Source organism: Anser brachyrhynchus (genome assembly GCF_964034855.1).
Source record: "Anser brachyrhynchus genome assembly, chromosome: 4".
NCBI classification, from domain to species: Eukaryota; Metazoa; Chordata; class Aves; order Anseriformes; family Anatidae; genus Anser; species Anser brachyrhynchus.
Window position 1 is genome coordinate 28,619,867 of NC_137698.1, and position 15,962 is coordinate 28,635,828.

General features: G+C 39.6%; 2 protein-coding genes across 8 annotated transcripts in view; one reads left to right on the plus strand and one right to left on the minus strand.

Moving 5' to 3' along the window:
* TLL1 (tolloid like 1) overlaps positions 1-15,962 on the minus strand; it is a 160,973-nt gene that overhangs the window by 142,054 nt on the left and 2,957 nt on the right. The gene's annotated exons all lie outside the window — the stretch shown is intronic.
* The window catches only part of LOC308195034 (uncharacterized protein), a 77,426-nt gene that overhangs the window by 210 nt on the left and 61,254 nt on the right, over positions 1-15,962 (plus strand). For 4 of the 6 annotated variants that reach the window (XR_013951163.1, XR_013951164.1, XR_013951165.1 and 1 more), the window contains exons 1-2: positions 70-1,709; positions 3,654-3,824. The gene's annotated coding sequence lies outside the window, so the exon portion shown is untranslated. Of the gene's footprint in view, positions 1-69; positions 1,710-3,653; positions 10,193-15,962 lie in introns of those variants that run through there. The other 2 variants (XR_013951161.1, XR_013951162.1) reach the window with 2 other exon arrangements.

Below are 15,962 nucleotides of genomic sequence, written 5' to 3' on the forward strand. Positions count from 1 at the left end.
GGAGGAGGAGGGGAGGGGGTTAGGGGCGGGTAGAGGGGAGTTTCTGCTGTTCCCATTTCGCCGGGGTGTCACATTTAACGCGGACTTTTGAAAGGGCTGCCGCGAAGAGGCGGCTGCGGCTCGCCCTCTCATCCGAGCCCCGCACAGGCTGGCTCTCCCCGCACCACTTCCCGGTCGCCTTCCCCCTGTCGCAGGGCTGGAAATCCGGAGCCGGTCCCCTCTTCCTCCGGCCGTGCCAGGAGCGCTGCCAGCCCCGGCGGGGGCTCCGCGGCCGCGGAAAACGCCGGCGACTTTGCCGGGGCCGCGCGCCCCTCACCGTCGCCTTAGGGCGCAGCCGCCCCGAGCCCCCCCTTGCCTTCCCTCCGCGGCCTCGGGCAGCCCCAGGTGCGGCGGCGGGGGGGCCGGGGGCACCGGGAAAGGCAGTTACGCAAACTCCGGGCAGGCACAGCTTGCTATCGCTGTTACAGCAAGGGCTGCTAAGGAGAAAAATAAGTAATAAAGGGAAAGGGGAAAAGCGAGACAAAAAGCATACCGCCCTCCCTCCCCGAGGCCCTCCTCTGCCTCTGTCCTCCTGCAGATGAATGGTTGGTGCTGCTCTAAATGGGTACTCAGCAGTTTGTGCCATTAGAACAGGAAAGGTCGGTTAAGACAGAGCTAATAACAGCTTAATAGCAGAGCATATTAAAGAGTCTAGCTTCAAGTAAGGTCAATGTCTATAAGGCATCCACGTGCCGTGCTTCCTTACATTTTTGGCATCCCGGTTGTGTCTGTGTTATTCCCAGCTCCATCATATTGCTTGCGCTGGAGTTGAAAGCCAAAGAATGAGTGGCTGCCACTGGAAGTGTGGCTGAAGCCCCCCGTAATGAATAACAGTCTCTGTCCCAGCCGTTCAGTTTGCTGTATGTCACAAGGCCCACATAAACCACCACATACCACATCACAGAGAAGCCTGGGAAACTCGTGGCCTTTTTCTTTCCCCTTTTCCTCAATGTAATTTCCCTGACCAATGACGCCAAACACTTGGTGCTAAGTCCAAGGAAGCTATTGGAGACCCTTGAGTCATCCCATCTGAGCACTGGCTGGGCTGATGTCTGCCTTGACTTGTATTGTGCCGTGGTTCGGAGGTTGTATTTTGCTACAGAAGTCAGCTTGATCCAAGCAGAAATGTAGCTTGTGTTATTCTGGATGTCCACAAATGGGATATTTTGTCTTACAGCATCTTTGATTACTTGCTCATTTCACTTATTGGACCTCCCCTAACCTAATTTTGCTGGTCTGTCAGTCTTGTTTGATACGCACACCTGTAAAAAGTCAATTTTCTTTCCCGTGCCTATGCACCTCAACACAAAAATAGAAACAACCTCAGTCGAGCAAGCATCCATATTAGTCAATAGAGCTTCAGAAACACTGACTTTGCCGATTGCTTTGCAGCCACGGAAGAAGAATGTACAACGTGCGATCCTGAACACGCCAGTCTCCCCAGTGAGGAGATTATTAGACTCTCTCCCCCCAGCGGGGGATTAGCTCTCCCAGCAAGGTACGCACTAACGTCACCCCCAGCAATCTGCCCCTGACCTCAGCAGCACCAGCACCAGCAGAGCAGCACCAACCGCCAGCAGGCTAGAGGACAGCTGGCCTTGCAGAGCCCTGACTCAGGCAGGAAACAAGCTCAGAAGCACTAGATGGGAGTCACGCAGAAATCTGTGCACGTAAGTGCTGTAACAAATAGATGCGGGTATAGGTCAGGGTAAAAGCTGTTTTCTGCTCGTAATCCAGAGCAGCTACACATTAAAATTGCTCTTTAAAATAAGCGTTGCAGCTCTGCAGAAGCCATCCTACATTACTTAGGTATTAATATTCCCATCAGTCACATTAGTAAAAATCTTTCCTCACATTAAAATAAAATTTTCCTAGTAACTAAACTATCTGACATCTTTAAAAAATAAACTTTTTCCCTAAGTGACCCGTTAAATATTCAATCTAGCTTTTTTATGATGCAAAATTTTGAAACATTTTAAGTACAAAATATTTTTTTCTTATCACACATTCATGTCTACCATTCTAAAAAGCTCACAACTCTGATAATCCATCTGACAACACAGTCAATCAAAAATCCATCCTACAGCCGTTTCCAAAGAAACGAACACATAGCCAGAAAGACAGAATGCTTGAGCTGGAAGGAAACCAACCAAAGGAACACAACAACAGCGACAACAAAAACTCCAAGCATTTTGCCTTTTTCTTTAAATTTCCTGGTTTGGACATACATTACAGGGACACAGGTAATGGTAAACACAATTGCATGAAAAGTGGCGGTAGTATTGTATTTTTTTTAATCCAGTCAACCAAAGGCTTTTCTGCTCCTCCCACACACACACACGAAAAGAAGAACTTTTTTAAAAAGGACAAGTTTGCAAGAAAGGCAGACACAATCACAGAACTAAAAAAAAAAAAAAACCACCACACGTCTGAAACTGTTGCTCGCACCTCCTCCTCATTCTTTGGCTATCTGTCTCCTGCTTAGGCCTCAATCTCGTGCGCAGTTTTGGTGGGTGGACACAATGGGCTTATTCACAAGCACCAAACTCAGCACATGCTGAAGTCTTTGAAGACTCGAGACCAGTACTGGCCAGCTCGTCGGGACTCGCAGAATTTCTCAAGAGGCTAACACAGTGAAATTCAGAGGGAGTTGGTTAGGTTCCCACCTTTATCTCCTGTTAACCCCATTCCTTGTCCCTTAGGTACCTCGGGCACTTCCAAAACAGTTGAAGCTATGTTTAAGAAGTTCCCAATTCTCCAAATTGTTACTCATTAGGGAAGTACTGAAGCTGGAAGTGCATTGTGGCAAATAGCCTCTCCACAGTAATAGATAATCAGGCATATATAACACAGATACATACCAAATAAACAATATAAATTATAGTGAAACTTTTGAGGTTAAAAATCAAGCAGTCATTATCTTAACAGCAATGAGCTCACCTGTGAGGCCTTGTTTCTCCATTCTCTCACACATCTATTCATGTATTATGAAACAGCTGTTTGTTGTATGTCCACATACTTTTTGTTTTCCCCCTACAGGTTTCTGTGTTTAATTTACAAGAAACCCTTCAATATCATGTTTTGTGTTTACTTTTGAAAGCACGGCGCGTGCTTTATTCACTACACACACATTCAGATCCTACTCTGCATACAGAGCTATTGATTTCCTCATGGGCTTCTATGGATCTCGCTGCTATTCACAAGTTTTGGAATTATTAATTTAGTTTCATAATAGACCCCTCAGATGAGGGGATATGAATATTACACTTGCGACAGTTATAGATTGTCTGGCTTGATACCTTGTAGACCTGTCAGGACTTGGCAAATAGAAAACACTTACTTCAAGGCCCAGTTTCCACTGGCTTCAGCTGCAGTAATCTTACTCACCAAGCATCCAGAGCTGCTTCTGATCAAACCATGGAGTTTTCACACATCCAAAAACAAGATGCAAATAATTAGTACATAATGTAATATTACAGTCTTAAAACAGCTTTATCAAGGAGCTCTGTGGCAAAGGCAAGGGCTAAGACAGAAGTCTTCAGCTCATTCAGCTCTCTGAAGACTTTTGACACTTTCTCTTCCCATAATTCCTTGTGTTCTTTCAATCCCTTCAGTTTCTAGGACAAATGTGACCAGTCTCCTGCCAGCAACAGCCACATCAGTAATGGCACCCACATAATTCATCCACCGCTTTGAATGTTCTGCTTCTCCATGAAGTATCCACTATCCTGTGTTTGGCACAGCATTTGAAGCAGAGCAAGTCTCTCCAGCACTGGATTTCACAGGTATTAATGACAGAAGAGTGACAGCAACCTTTAAGTTTTCTTCCAAGCTCCAGGAGAGGGCTTTTTTTTTTTTTTTAATAGCACACTCCCATCTGTTTGCTCCCTGTGTCCCTGTTTTTTCTTATCTTCGTTTGTTATTTCTAACCTGCACTCATTCTCTCCTCACTCTTGGCTCTTCATCCCAGTTTTGTTTTTCTTATCTAGTTAATGGTAGTGTCTGATTCTCATCACTGTTCCAGCTGTCCTAGCTGTACTCTTCTTTAATCTTATTCTGGGGCTCCTCACTCTCAGATTCCTATTTAGCTGTGCAATTTTTGCTTGTTTTCACTCCCATTGTCTAGTTGCTCCTTTTCTTAGGGTTTTTCACATGATTTAACTTCCACTTATGTCAACATTCACCTTCCTTGTATGTTCTGTGCTCTGGGTATGTACCAAAAAGTTGGTCTTGCTCTTCGACTTTATAAACCAATTACAGAGTTACCCTTGTGCTTGGCCAAGGGTATAGCCTTACATCTCTGTTCAAGCAGTTTTTATCGCTTGCAACCCTCCTTCTCTTTCTTTTTAGTCTTAACATCTCAGGCCCACTACCTTATGCAAACAATTTCTTTGTCCCAAAATACACCCACCATTCCCACTGCTGATTTCTCCTAATCACTTCCCAGTGAAAAAAAAGATTTAGAAAGAAAGAAGTGTTATGTCAACTTTACCATGCTGCAAGATCAGTTCTTTCCTACTCAAATCAGACAGCCTGCCCCTCTTCATCCCATAGTTACATCATGGAGCATCGAGCATGTGAAAGCATCTCATCTTCTCAGTTCCCAACCCAAGCAAGGCATAGCTCAAAATGATCACGTAAAATGTCATTGCAGATGAGATACCCAGGTAAGATAGCTGCTGAAGCTGCATTCAAGGCTGACTGTGGTGGCGTATAAGTCCGTAGTCTTAAAAACAAAAAAGATACATCCCTTGACATAAGGGGTGACACTTTCCTCCTTTCTGTTCTGCTCAAGATTTAAGTACATTTCCTATAGGGTGAGCATACTGAAGACCTTCCAAAAATACTGCTACAACTTTTAATTAGGAGCAAACCCATATATTTGGGAGCTCCATTTTCAAGTACCTGGGTAATTTAAGATAATATTTAAAAGAAATGTTAAAGAACAAGAAATCAAAACTACAAATCAGCCTACAGCAGATACCCACATGGAAAATATTATACCCAATCTTTACAATTAAGCAAAGTTATGTAAACAACTTAAACAGTATTTATTTACAGACAGCGTCAGCAAACTTGAATAATAATTACCCTACCACATTCTGCTTATAGCTGTGTGTTATGCCATCTCCATTTTTAATACCTTAAAAACTGCAAAAGAAGAGCATATAAAACTACATTGAGAACACATGCTGATGTTAAAACAAGTGATCAAGCAACAACAACAAAACCAGCGGTGCAATACTTAAATTAGAAGCTGTTCTGTGTTTGCTCAGCATCCCTGATCCCCATCAGGCAATAAATCAATTTGCAGTAGCTGTGGACAGCTATTTAAACATAGGGCCAGAAGAGCTTAATTGTTAAAGCAATGTTCAAAGTTAGAAGGCTCAGTATAGGAGGTCATACTAAATATTCGCTTCTCTGAAACCAGCTGCATTCCAAGTATGAGGAGGCATCCTGCCCTCCTCTTAATTAAAAAACACAGCCTATGAGCCCTGAGCTTAGCAGAGCTTAGCTTGCAATTCTTCAGAATGCAGACAGAGACTGTCAGATGAAGAACTGATATCTAAATGTCTGCCAACTTGATTTTGTCTGGTTTACTTTATTATCTAGCAAGCAATACAGTTAAGGACTGTTTTGAAATTTTAGTTTAATTTTACAAATTGGCAAAGCACTCAATTCAATTCTCAGCTTTGTAAGAGGTTCCTCCTTGTCAAAGTCTACAGCAAACTTACTTTTTACTTGCATATGAGCTGAACAGGATTACTTACCAGTGATCTTCCTAAACAGTGATTGCTGGTGAACGGTTTCTTTGGGAATGATGATACAAATACAAAAAATACAATAATAATATTACTACTCCCGTTCTGTCATAAACCTTACTGTGATTCTTTTGAAATATTTTGCAGTTTTCAATTTTATCGCTGAACATTTTGAGCGTTGTAATGTTTTAAGTTATAATTCTACTTCAGGTACTAGTAAGCGCTTCCTTAATTTAAAATACATTATTACTGAGGCTTATGAATGTCAAAACAGCCTTTTGATTACAGTTGAACTGAACATGCATTTTATTGTCATTTAATTATTTTACATATGCATTTTATGTCACCTTCAAATAAGTAATCCAGAGTATAAAAAAATTACAGAGTAGTCACTGAAATCTTAACAACAACAACAAGGAAAGCCAGCTTCAGATTTGGTCCAATTTATGTCTATAAATTATTTTTAAAATATGCTTAATGCAGCTTGTATTCGCCATAAAGCAGAGAGACCCAAATATTTTCTTTGATTTAATTCAGTGCCAGTGAAACTGAAAGCTAGTATTTGGTAGATAGTCCAGATTCCCAGTCTTTTCCAATCAAAGACACCTCTGCAACCCTCACATACAAAGTAGCAGTAATACGAGTGATGACTTTGACATTACTGAGATTTTTTTATTATTATTATTATTTTTTAAACACAACTTCAGGCGGCATTCTAGCAGGTGGCAAATTGTGGTCTACTGATTGGATGAAAAAGCACTATGTTCACTTTTTTCTAGAATAACCATAACAAAAAGATTTAAATTCTGTCCACCCTGCAACTATGAACAACTTTTGTTGCTAGACTGCGAAGTGGCTTTTGTTGTTCCCAGACTGACTAGGTGCACCGGGTTAATCTTACCCTCCAGTATTCAGCATACTGTCACATAGCTGGAAGTCACTGGATGATTTTTGACAGAAGAAAGCCTCTGATTGATAAGCCTGATCTTAAGTGACTGCTGGGCATTTTGATCTTCCATTGATTCCTAGAAGATGAAGCTCAACACTTGACAGGATTCATTGTTTTGAGCAATACACTGCTCAGATGAAAACCTTTGTTTTAGTTTACATTGCAATTTATCACATACGATAATGTCCTTCAAACTTACTGCAGAAAACACATAACAATAAGAGAAGGTGAGGAATAAAAGCAAATAGAGAAACCATGGGTTAATTAGGTTTTCTACATAGACACAATGTATTCTTCTCGTTTGGGATCACCAAAAGTAAATAAGACATATCACCAACTCCCAAAAGGAAGAATGGCAATTGTCTTACAGAAAACAGCAAGAAACCATAATACAAACAATATCAATGACAGCAATGTTGTCCTATAGTTACTAGCTTTGTTTTATTTGCAATAACATTTATATAACTTCTCGACATGGCAGAGAACTTTTACCCCTTTCAACAGCATTTCATTAACAAAGGTGTTATTGAATTTTACAGTGCAGCAATCCAGAAAAAATGCATATACCTTAGGTAGCTTAGATAGTACCTTTTTTTAATCTTCAGTAGTAAAAGATCATGAAGAAAACTAATTTCATTGCATTCATATTATCCGGCTGTTTCCAAAATTATTTGTATTGTGCTTATTATCAGTTGCCCTTTGCTACAATAGACCATTTTCCTAGACTATGCAGCATAACCTTTTTAAAAAAGACAGCACTGATGCACCATGCAGCAATAATTAATATCCTTTGTCTGAAGCATTCAGAGATTATATTGTATTTTAAACATTGATGCTCTTTCACTCACCAACGTGACAGTTTTGTGCAACCCCCAATCAATATTTGCTGTAAACAATGCGTATTTTACAGTAATTACTCGTATATACAGAATATAAGTATGCATTAACTCAACTTGCAGCCATTTCAGTAGAATTTTCCTTCAGAACAGTTACAGAACCAAGTCCATGCAACTCATTTTTACCCCCTCCCCAAAGCTACACAAACTGCAATGCTAGACATGTCACAAATGACTGACTGTAGACAATTATTGTCAATTGTGTGCATACATACATGCTTACATGCAATATAAAGGGCCCAGCCCAAAGTCTGAGAACAAAACACTTCCAAAATTAAAATAGAACATGGAACCACCATTTACATAAAATTTTCATTCTTCCAAGAAACCAAATTGAAAACATGTATTCACAAAGTTAAGGGGGAGAGAGGTCCCAGGCATCTTTTATACAACCACAGTTCTATGTTGCACATGATACAGTGTCTAGTCTCACTGCAAAAGCACTGCAGATTTGCTTTATGCATGTGCTACCAATCTGAAGAGTCAGATTTACTATACATGCTCCAGGCATCTAGGTTTGGGTTTCCTATGTGCTGGCAGGGGTGCCCTTTTCAGAATAGGAACTGAAGCCTTTACTGTATGAGTACGGACTTAAAACAGCATCGTACATCTGCGCTTCTCAGAATCTCCAAGCATGGAGCAAAAGAACCAAGGTGTATGCTTGTGCTTATGACTACACAAAACTGTCACAACATATAAGACCTTTTAAGACTTTTTTTTTTTTTTAAAGTATGTGTTAATGTGTATTTTGTTACAATAAAAACTATTCTTTATTAAAAAAAAAATACTAGCGACTAAAAACCCCTAACTCAGTCTACCATAAGCCAGCTTGTATCTGTGTGGATCCTGTTTTTCAATAGCAAGTGACATGAATCACCAGTGGCAGGACAGACATTGCAGGTAAATGCAACTAGACACATTAACAAAATCCTTGTACTAGAAAAATCTGTAGCATAAACCTTCAAATTTTGCAGAAGTTACACAAAATCCTAATAGTGAGAAGAGTCTCAAATCTTCCTGTTTTAAGAGTTAACTATACTGAAGTGATAGGTCGTGACTTCTGTTTCAAATTGTCCTCAGTTTGTGAAGAGTTCTTCTACAACTGCTTCTCCTTCCCAAGCCTATTTTGTTCTCTCTGTATGTGTGCCTAGGTAGGCTGAAAGCCATTACTTTTGCAGTCACATCTTTTGAAATCAACTGTCCTTTCGTTCATTTTTATCTAAGAAATGATGGTTTCAATTGGCGTCAAATGTCAAATTATTTATTGAATACAGTTCTTGATATTTGCATGTTTCACTTAACTCAGAATAAGGCTGTTTGATATACTTGTAATCAGTTCCCTATTCCTGCCCAAATTCTGTTTACTTTAATGAACAGATTACTTTGTTCATCTCCATCAGCATCTTGCATTGTTAGAGCTTATGTTTCCTCTCTAACTTGCATCCTCACTATCATTGCAGTAACAGAGTATTTGTTTCTACATCTTTCTATTCCTAAATATGCCTGAGGTTTGGTTTAAAAGTCAGCAGCAAGCTAGATGAGAAAGCTATCTTCTGAAACCAAATCTGTCATTCGATTTTAGTACTAGAACTTTCAAAAGAAAAATTATTGATGTAGACAACATTTTTTACATAGCCCTCCAGATAGTACAGATGTAATCACGTTAATCAGGTACTTTGCTAGAGAAGTGTTGAAACACCAGGAACAACTCAAGAACCTCACTGTGGAAAAAAAGACTTCTACTTACAAATAAAATTTGTTATTCATTTTCAACAGTGGGCAAGCATTTAATGAGCATAATATAGCAAACAGTGCCTAGCCAAATCTCCAGTTAAGAGCCAGATTTAGTTCAGCAACAAAAATAATCTCAACTGTAACAGCATTAGGCTTTTTTTTTTTTATGGATTATCTGAAAAAAAAAAAAAAAAAAAGAAAGAAAAAAGAAAAAAGAAAAAAAAAAGAAAGACACTCGTTTTATCAAGCCACCAGAGCCACCAGGACAGGGGGCAGTAGATAGATGCTCCCAGTTTGTGGAACCTGCATGTCTTCTTGAGGATTTCCCTCAGCCTGCAGGTGATGGCACTGAAGGCGATTTGCAGAGGCCCGGCATCCTTGCCCTTGCTAGCAGATGCTGATTTTTTGGCATCCTGCGACCCCTAGTGAGAGCCAAAGGCGGCCGGGCAACAGCCACCACCGCCTCCCCCTGGCCTTTGCTCCCGCTGGGTCTGGGCACCCCGTCCCAGGAGCCGCAAGCACAGGCAGGCTCTTGGCGAGCCATCGGCTGCTTCCAGCTCACGGGCAAAACGTACCTCTAGGGACTTCCCTTTCCCCCAGTAACTACCCGAAACGCTGCTATAAAAGCAGAACAATGCATTGCCTTTAGTTGCTTTGAAACAATGCGCTGATTGTGTGGCTGCTGTTGGTCTAAACTCTGATGGCAAGAGGGAGAAGTGAGAAAAAACATCCATCTTCTACGTGCTACAAAAAGTGAAAAAGTGAAATTGCAGGCTACACTTCAGGGAGCTTTCCTACTTTGCTACAGACAGGTAAGGCATCTTTGCAAGCAAAAATGTTCATTACAGAATTTATATTTGCCTGATGGTGGTAAGAAATCAATCTCACCGTATTCAAAAACTGCAAGCTAAGCTTTTTGCTGTAGCAGTTGTGCTCATATCCACCAGAACAATACAGTTTAGAACAATGATTTTGCTCAACGTGTACATGCATTAAAAGCTTTCCTTGAAAATGTAAACATGCAAATATTGAAGAAGAAAGGGTATTTCTGAACTTAGTACAATTCTTCCAGTAAAGTTTAACTTGATATTTATAAACATGCATAGGAACATTTGCATATATACACAAACATATATAAAACTTCTACACACTTCAGTAGCGTGCACACTTTTAGAGTCAGTGATACGTGAAAGGGGTAAGCCTGATGCTTTCTTTTTTGCATTTTGCTAAAACTACCTAAGCAATGCTGAAAAACAAGGTAAACTTACCTGAGTTTTAATATTAGTGTTGTCCAGTAGAAATGAAAATACACATCAGCTAGACCAAATAGATCACTTTTTCAGTAGAAAACCTTGACAATCTGACTAGTGAAGCACTGTTACCTGTCAGATGAAATATTCCAGGATTTTAAATGTACCCACTTTTCAAATACACCTTTGAATATCTTGTGATATATTCCATAGAATATATGGAATCTTGTGATTCCAAAGCAATAGAAGCCTAAGATGAAGGCTTTTTATTCATCACTTTGCATCAAAATAAGTATGACTTGTCTTTATTGAATAGTATTGCCTTCTGATTTGTAGCTCTTTGCAGTTAAAATAAATAAATAAATTCAAAGGCAAGCTTTCCAGTCATTCAGTCTGTCTTCCTAGTTTCCATTTACTCACAAGTTGAGTTGTGTCCAAGTCATGCTGACAACTAAAACTAAATATTCAGTGATCATGAGCAGTTCAAGATCTGGAAACCTACTCTGAATTTTCTCAAATAATTTTCATTGAGAGTTGAAATTCTCCTAGATGTTGGCAAAATGGGAGCATGGATAACATGACTGTTGGACGAGCCATCTCCCATTTTTAAAATGTTTCTTTTAAACAGCTTAGTGCCTCCCATTCCTGTCACTGCAAAATCACTGGTTTTAGATAGGTACTTCCCATTGTCAAGCCTATGAATTACCTCTGAAAAAAATGATATTTTTTCCCTTGTACAGAGTGCTCATTGTTAATTATACTTTTCCTGTGTATTTAAATCATCTATCATATACTTTGATGGAAAGAAAGAGTCTGCCTTACTGCACCACTGGGGTATCACAGCTTGCATAACCCATACTAGTACATTGGTAAACAAATACTCAGTAAGAGATCTATGTCTCTTCTGTGTAATCTGTCCTCAATGCCAAGCTAATTTTTCCTTAGGTTTGCTCCACATGTGACCAATCATTACACAGAATCATAGAATGGCTTGGGTTGGAAGGGACCTTAAAGATAATTATTTTCATCCGCTCTGCCATGGGTAGGGACACCTTCCACTAGATCAAGTTGCCCAGGGCTCCATCCAACCCAGCATTGAATGATTCCAGGGACGAGGCATCCACAATTTCTCTGGGCAACCTGTTCCAGTGCCTCACCACCCTCACTGTAAAGAATGTCTTCCTAACCTCTAATCTGAATCTCCCCTCTTTCAGTTTAAAATCATTCCCCCTTGTCCTACCATTATCTGCTCATGTAAAAAGTCACTCTCCATCTTTTCTATAAGCCCCCTTTAAATATTGAAAAGCTGCATTAAGGTCACCCTGGAGCCTTCTCTTCTCCAGACTGAACATCCCCAGCTCTCTCTTTCTTCGTAGAAGAGGCACTCCAGCCCTCTGATCATCTTCGTGGCCCTCCTCTGGGCTCACTGTAACAGGTCCACATCTTTCTTGTGCTGGAGGTCCCAGACCTGGACGCAGTACTCCAGGTGGGGCCTTACAAGGTCAGAGCAGAGGGGGACAATCCCCTCCCTTGACCTGCTGGCCACTCCTCCGTTGATGCAGCCCAGGATGCAGTTGGCCTTCTGAGATGCAAGTGTGCACTGCTAGCTCATGTCGAGATTTTTGTCTACTAGAACCCCCAAGCCCTTCTCTGCTCGGCTGCTCTCAATGCATTCTTCTTCCAGTCTGTACTCCTGTCTGGGATTGCCCCAACCCAGATACAGCACCTTGCGCTTGGACTTGCTGAACCTCATTAGGTTCACGTTGGTCCACTTTTCTAGCTTGTCCGGGTCCCTTAGGATGGCATCCCCTCCTTCTGCTATATCAGCTGCACCACTCAGCTTGATGTCATAAGTTTTTAGAGGCCTGTCTGACTGAGCATAGAAGCTAAAAATGCAGCAACATTAATATAATCCTGTTGTGTCACAGCAATTGGAAAAATTGAGAAACAGTCCTGAGGCAGCGAACCTGGTTCTGCATACTAATGTCCATTATGTTGATGGCTTAGTTCATGGCTATTGGATCCACAGTTGTATTTATAAAAATAAAAAATAAAAAAATATATATGCAATTGGAAGTGTATATTACTACAAACTCCCCAGCTACGCATTGCACATTGTTTTCTCCCTGTTGGTATTTCTGCTGTTGAATCAAGTGGATCATTCCATCCACTGCCCACAGCTTTAGACAAAGCACCTGAACAAATGCCATTTTGTCCTTCAGTTACTTCCTAGGGGACTCATTAGAAGATTTGTATATGCATATGTGCATGAAGAAAGCTGAATAGCTGAAAGTGAATTAAAAAAAAAAAAGCATATACTTTATGTTCAAAGTCTTATCTGACCTAAGATAAAGATTTATTTCTCTTAAGTTTTAAAAGTTTCCTTTAACTCATTTGTTCTTTTATCAAATAATTCTGGAAAATATCACAAAATGCAAATTCTAAGTTGATATTTACATACATTCTCTGTAGGTGTCAGCATTGCTTTATATTGTTGTAGAGAACTGTATTTTTTTCTTCTCAAAGAAAGAAGAAATCTAGACTTGTATGTTTCTAAATGAACGATAATTTTTTGCTGTCCGTTTGTCTTGTACTACCCATCTCAGACAGAGATTTAACACTGCGTTGTATAGGTGAAACAACAGTGAATGTAAAGAAAAAGGCTACATTGTTTTCTATCACCTCTTTTCAGTTTTAAAACTATTTTATTTTGTTCCAGTTATTTTGCGTATAAAAATCATCCCTACTGAAGCAAAAACAAGGATCATTTAACATTTGCAAATATTTTCGAAATTTTATAGTGAAAGCGCAATTCAATGATGCCACTGTGAATCTACCATCTTTACACACACTGAGGAAGAAACACTGGACCAGAAGTTCTTAAATTTCTAGGCAGAGTTCTCAGACAAATCTAATTTAATACTTTCATTCATAAACTTACTGTACAAAATAAGTATGCCACTGAGGTCTATTGGTATGTTATGGAAATGAATTATTCAAGCAGAAAGAAACCATACTATCATACTGGAGTAGTGAATGACCTTGGGAGCCAAAGTAATAGTAATTGGATGAAAATCAATTTTACAGACTGCAAGGTCATAAATAAAGGATAATAAGAATTCTTTCTGGGATCTCAGTTATAAAATGTGATTGAAGAGAGATATGGATTAAATAGTCCAAATGATTATCAACCTCCTATACCTATGACGAAGAAACAATCCAAGCATCTATGGTGCAAGACATTTCCAGTAAAAGACCAATGCTGATGACATTACAGAAGCTCATGTATATACAAACATTATTTGAATGGCTGCATATAATCCTCACCATTCTTCCGATCAAAGGAATGGAGAGCCTCTCTTCAAAGAGGCTATGGAGCATTTCAAAATTAAGTGAAAAGATTCTTTAGCTTTTTGTAGAAGTAGTGGGTAACACATTGACTATTTAACAACAATAGCATTGGCATGAGATAAAAATAGTTGCAATTTGCTCAGGAATGGAATTAAAGTTAGGAAGAATGATTCCGGAGAAATAATGAAGTAAAATATCATCTAATTTTCAACAGGAGTTCAAAAGAGAGCATGTGACCTGTCTGCTTGGCCTAAGTGTGCTGGAGTCCATGTCCCAGAGAGGTCCAAGTAGCTGCATCTTTCATTTACATTACAGGTTTTAACTGAGGTTTGTCCCTAGTGTTATACCATCGTTTATTGATAATATCGAGTGCTATTTAGATCTATTGATTGCAGGCAGATTTCACTGATTTATTTTTTAAGTGAAATGAAACAGCAAATGAGAGAGTTTTTTGCAGTAGTAGCCTCAGATTGAGTTTGAGTTTAGACCAGAATTATCCTTCTTTACTACAAATGATGAGCACCTTCACTACAGAGACTCCTCAACGTTGGCTGGCTCACAACCAACATATTCAAGTTAATCAATTTTGATTTCACATTGGGCATTTACTTAAGTGCAAGTTTTTCCCACATATTTGCATGATATACTTTCTGTAGGAAAAGGTTGTTTCCTGAAGATTTGTTTACATATACATTTTTCTCTTCTCTTCCCCTCCCACCATGCCTTTAATAAATTTGTCTATAAAACATAAGAGTTGCACTGATTTATTTTTAGGTCATCTCAGAAGTACTTAGAAGCTCCTATTAATGGCACAGTAGAATGCTGAGTTTTCTATAACTCTGTGGCTGCAGAATCTTGTTTCTATCATAGATTTGCCCTTGGGCTGCAGAATAAACAAAAGGAGTATTTATAGCCCTTCTCATACAAAGAGATTTGATCATTCAAAAAGGCGTCAGTGAATTGCACAGTACCTTCTATATCTCCAGGCTTGCTACTAATATTACTGTTAAGGGAAAGCTGATGTCACCTCATCTGTCACAATCTCTGCTTTTGTACATCTCTGTATAACAGTGAGACCAAAAAAGGTTAAGTATTATTTTTACATTCATTTATTTGAACACACTTCTGTTGTCAGGACAGATTTAGAAATACTGTTCTCCACCTGAATTACATCACATTGCTATAGTTGATACAGGAAATAGGAAAAGTCGAAGTAGCACTTTTCAGAGTCTGTCCAAAGTAAAATTTAAGGAAATGGGCAGATCTAACAGCTTAAAATAACCCTTAGTTATTATGCTTACTAAATAACCAAAGCTGATATAAGGTAGGCAAGTCCTAAATTATCCAATTATCCTTTTTTTTTTTTTTCAGAACATAGTTTGACTCTAACATAAGATTCAGTGAATTATTGCAAGGCTAGAAGTTGCTTGTTCTGTCAGGCATAAACCAGAATAATCTATGTGACTTAACTGTCCTTCCTAAAGTCATTCTCTACTCTCTAGACCCAATATCCTTGCTTTAGAAGAGATCCTGCTTTAACTAACATTGAGCAACGCAGCACACAGCATGGCTGTGCTTTGGAGAAAGCACCCCTGGCTGGAAGCCTCACTGACTCAGCTGGATTTACTCCTCCATGGCTCAGGGTACTTGCACTGCGGTGGCAGTGACATTCCCCTTCCCATCTGTGCTGAGTATGCACACTTCCACACTCACAGTCGCAGCCACATCCGGACCCTCATCAACTCTGGAACATTCTCATGAAGCTCAGTTTATTATTATCCTGGACTAGGGTCGATTGCTGTGAATTAAAACTCTAGTAAAAAACATCCAATGTGAGTTTATGATTTTACCTAGATTCTATAATGAATAATCACTTAAAGTGAGATAACCTGTTATGACTCATAAAAAAAAAAAGACATCAGAATCCATGCAGAACTGTCAGTGATCTCCCTTCATTACCACTCCCTTTACTGTTTTGCCA